This window comes from Micromesistius poutassou, assembly GCF_964030765.1.
Source record: "Micromesistius poutassou genome assembly, chromosome: 18".
NCBI classification, from domain to species: Eukaryota; Metazoa; Chordata; class Actinopteri; order Gadiformes; family Gadidae; genus Micromesistius; species Micromesistius poutassou.
In genome coordinates this window covers 6,592,358-6,597,357 of record NC_140288.1, presented here as the reverse complement: position 1 = coordinate 6,597,357, position 5,000 = coordinate 6,592,358, and positions in this window count along the sequence as shown.

Genomic DNA, 5,000 nt, shown 5'->3' with positions numbered 1-5,000 from the left:
AATACACCGTCACAGGAGGATTAAAATGGTTTAAATGTAAGTGATATTCTTTTTTCTCTCATTTCCGGGGGTGGGGGCTTTACAAACGTGTGGGGTCTTTTGCAGTTGCAACTTAAGAAAAAAAAAAATCTAGAAATTATTTCTTGTAGTTTTATGATCCATATGTCCTTAGTGTCTGGCATTGTTATTTTCTTATCACCTTTAAAAAGAAAAAAAAAGAAAAAGACAAAAAAAAACCTGAGCTTCAAGATGATGAAATGGTGTTTGGTTGCTTTTTTTAAAGAAACAGCGTTGTGCTTCAAAAAAACATGACAAAAGAAAATACACAACAGTGAAGAACTGGTTCAATGTTTGCTCATATCCATGTTAGCTGAAACACTGACATTCTTGTTACAGTATTGCCAATGCCACCCAGGTGTTATTTTGCCTTAATGTTTAATGATATTGCCATGATTTATTTTTTTTGTTTTTTTTGGGGGGGGTTGGGTGGTTGTTTGGAGGGGTGTGTGTATTTGCTTTTATTCACTCCTGAGGAGAACTGTGTGTTTCTAACACGCGATGGGGTGGGGTGGGGGGGGGTCTTGGTTCACATCGATGTGAAGTGCATGTCCATCTTCAACACACACTGGTCCACTCCCATCAGCATCACCGGCCATACACTGAGCAGCGTTTTGGTTCTGCAATAGTTTGTTACACCCCGCAGTGTGCTCACAGCACAGGGAGTGTGTGTGTGTGTGTGTGTGTGTGGGGGGGGGGGGGGGGGCGTGCACACGGCTAAACGTGTGCACGTGTGTGTGTGTGTGTGTGTGTGGGCGTGCACACAGCTTAAAGTGTGTGAGTGTGTTTGTGTCTGCGTGTGTGTGAGTGAATGTGTGTGTTTGTGGGCATGCACACGGTTAAACGTGTGTGTGTGTGGGGGGGGGGTGTGCACACGGCTAAACGTGTGCATGTGTGTATGTGTGTGTTTGTGGGCGTGCACATGGCTAAACGATTGCATGCGTGTGTGTGTTCAAGTCTGTGCATGACAGAGTGCGCTCATGAGTGTGTGTGTGTGTGTGTGTGTGTGCAGTGGGTGCAGAGTCAGACAACAGTCACTTCAAGACCAGAGCCTTAGGATGAAATATTGCACAATTTGTAAAAAAAAATTAAAAATCTTAAAGGTAACAGAAAAAACTAAACATGAAAAAAAAAACATTTAAGGCACACGTCTTGTTTCTACCTTCCCTATATTTGCTCTCTACTGATTGTTTTCAAGAAGTTACTTTTTCTCTTGTGGCCATTTTAATATTTATTATGTATTATTTTTTTGTATATTATAGATAGATTGTGTGTAAGTATGTGAGTCTTTAATTTTGAAGTCCCGAATGTGAGTACAGTTTCGGTTTAGGATTGCATTTGCTGAAAGTTAACTGTGTAATCTGTTGCTTACATTTTTGAAAAATAAAAATTTTCCATTTTGCAAAATTGTTTTCTTCCTCTTATTGGAAGGGGTGTTTTGCCCACATGTGAAGGAGGGTTATATCTGACTTTTATCATTTGAAATAAGAATGCACCGATATACGCAATATGTCCAGAAAAGATATTCATAAGCTATTATATGCCCATAATGTCAACAGTTTCACATATGAACAGAACAACCACACTACGGAAATTCTGCACTTTTTTATGTTTTGTTATGTTTTTTTTCATGAAATTGCACAAATATTAGTATCGGTGGATAGACAGCAGTGGCCGATATATTGGTGTATCCCTAGTTTAAAACCATTGGTTTAAGGTGATGTGATATCTTGGTTGGAAATGACCTAACATATTTTTCAAACCCATAAATATAAAGGTAAATAGGGCTTTACTATGTACATAATCAGAATTGTTGAATGGAAAATTAATTCACAAAATGGATTTCTTGGATTGCAACCTCCACTCATCCATCAGTGTTATCCGGAAATAACTTAATTAAGTGATTATGTTTACATTAAATGTGGGTGATTCCTCTGCTATATATACACTTTATTTTTATGTATGTATTCGCTAACACTGTTCTTATTGCACAGGGGGAAAAAAAACTGCTGGTTTAAGTCTGTGAATATAAATCATTCAGAATCCTTTCAAGTTATTGTCCTAACATTTTCTTGTTTTTCTTCTGCAAATTATATTTCATCATTTTTTTGTCTTGTTCCCATAATGCAATATACTCTGAAGAATGAACAAGCCACCTTATCACAACATCGACTGGAAACAAATGGCTGGAGTCATCTTGTTTTGACTCTAAATGCTGCTGAGTTTTACCATCCTCCACTTTAATTAAATATGTATTATTCATAATATAAGGCACGTTCCTAACTGTGGGACTCTTCCCTCTAGTGAGCCGCTGTGGGTGTGGCTCGGGTGAAAGGATGCGCCCGACTTGACGGTTTAGCGGCCAGTTAAAGGCTCAGCTAGCACCTGCCTCGTGGTCGGAGCTTTCTGAGCCGGTCCTAATTAGTCGACGCTGATTGGATACGGTTGAGGCGGGATATGACGTGAGTACGACGTATGATCAAGGCGGGATATGTTGTGGGTAGAACTCAACACAGCCACAACACACTGTATATACAGCGCCATTTAAAAAAGAAACTGGCAAAACTGTCCAAACTTTCGCTCAATAATCATGTAAGACGAAAAGTGTCACAGAACTAATTATTACGTCACATTTGAGATCTGTTTGGGCCGCCTCTACAAAGGTTCCTGTAAGGGAACGGACGCGAGGGGAACTGAGCGGGCACAGCCACAACACAGCCGCTTTCCAGGAAGTGCCTCGGTCGGAACGCGCCTGTTATTATTAACTATCTGCTACCAATGAATCTAGAGGTGAGGGGGTTTGACTCCCAGCTCAAAGGTTCTCGGTATGAACCTCAATGTAAACAGTCTACCTGTCAGCGTCCTTGAGAACCTGCTCATTCATTTTGTATATCCCAAAATAATAATCCACAAGTTGATTTGGATAAATGTGTTCATCTAGTAAATGATAACATTCTTCTCTGTGGTCAATTTTCTAATCTATCTGTTCATCAAAATATTATGCTACGATGCTGTTGTGGTACATAAGCAAAAACCATTGAGCATTGATCTTAGCTTAAGTGCCTGGGTGGAAACACATTGCTTGTAACTATAACAAGCCACCATTCAACTGAATATGATTCTGTTCTTCTCTTCTGTTGACCAGCAATAAGACCGTGTGTGCACTGTTACACTGTTGGCATAAACAGTTTCATTTTGGCTCTGTGGATACTTGGTCACGCGTTCCATTCCAGTTCATGACATGTATCTGAATTCACACTGTGAATCACTGGATAAAACCGTCGATAGGAAAATATATTCAAGGAGCAAGGTAGTCTGGTAGTCAGAAAGAGCCCAGGGTCTGTAGACTTCTCCGGTCATCATCCTTCAGCAAGACACACAGCCCTTACCTAGGACCTTATGAATGGATTAAACTCACTGTGTCTGGTTCATCACTGGATATTATGCATGTTGCTATAGCATCTACATTATGAGGCACTATTGAAATGAGATGCTTTCAATTAACCAATTGCCTGTATGCACTTCCTATTGCTGTATGTTGATATGTTTTTTGTGTTTTTTTCTATGAACATCCATGCAACAGAAACACATGAACGGGTCGCTGCTTCATGATCTAAGACTGAGGGATTATGGCACACTTATCCATCCCACTCAGGTTGAATCTTCAAGGGACAGCAGATGTATTATGTCGCTCCTGTGTGTGTGTGTGTGTGTGTGTGTGTACGAGAGTACCATTCCACATGCAAATGCAGAAAAAAATGGCCCATTTGCCCATTTATTTCACAGTCCCAGTGTTTATCGTTCCCACCCCCCCCCCCCCCCCCCCCTCTCTCACTATATGCGAAAGGATGACAGCCAGATGGTCGGATGTTTTGAAAGCTCACTGCTCATTCATCCAGACAAACTCACTCTCACGTTTTAGTCTATCCCTCCACACAAGCTGACACCAGTGTATAACAGTGCAATTAAAAAAATGCCTTGACTATGTATGTGTGTGATGCTTTCATATCTGAGGAGACAAGCTCATTGTCAAGTTGGCAAAGAAAGGATTAGATCTGTTAGGGTTAAATCTGTGTGCTGTTGATTATGTTTTGAGAAGCAACTATGTTTTACGACATTATACTGTTTCATTTTCATCAGATGACTTCTGTTTGGCTTAGATTGGCCAGTGGACCACACTGATTGGGTGTCATTCTCCTGTGAGTGTGAGTGTGTGTGTGTTGTGTGTTGTGTGTGTGTGTGTGTGTGTGTGTGTGTGTGTGTGTGTTTGTGTGTGTGTCTGTGCTCTTGATTGGATATTTGCATGCACTTTGTTTTTCTAACAGACCGCCAATGGGCTCTGGGTAAAAAAAAGGAAGGAAAACATTTGCAGAGTATGATTTGAGCAAATACCATCTGTTGACTGGGAAACGTTTGGCTTTCTTTAAAAGGGGGTGGGGGGATGATGGGGGGGGGGGGGCTTGGGTTGTTGCTCCTATAAGGTTTTTTGTGCTCTGCTAAGCACATTCTTCCATTATGCATGCCAAGCCTTAATTAAAGTGCAGCAGAGAGGTCTCTGGCAGTCCCGCCGCCTTCCACTCCGCTCCGGCAGGGCGGCCTTGAAGGGAATAAAGTGGATCGACTCAAGCCTCTGACAGGGCTGGTGGGGGGGCTGGTGGGGGGGGCTGGTGGGGGGGGGCTGGTGGGGGGGAGTGGGGGGGGAGAGAGAGTGTGTTTTGGCGTTGACGTCGCTCTCCGTGTCTGTGTGGTTGCTCTGCTCTCCCTCTCTTTGTGTCTTGAGATTAATAGCGTTGTGACCATGTTGGTGATACATTATAATGCAGATGTTCTTGTTGAGGTTCGTTGTACAAGGTATTAATGTGTGATGATCACGTATAATAATCAATCAGTAATCATGTCAAATCATGTGGTTTACGTGTTGCTATGTTACGGAAGAACCCGTA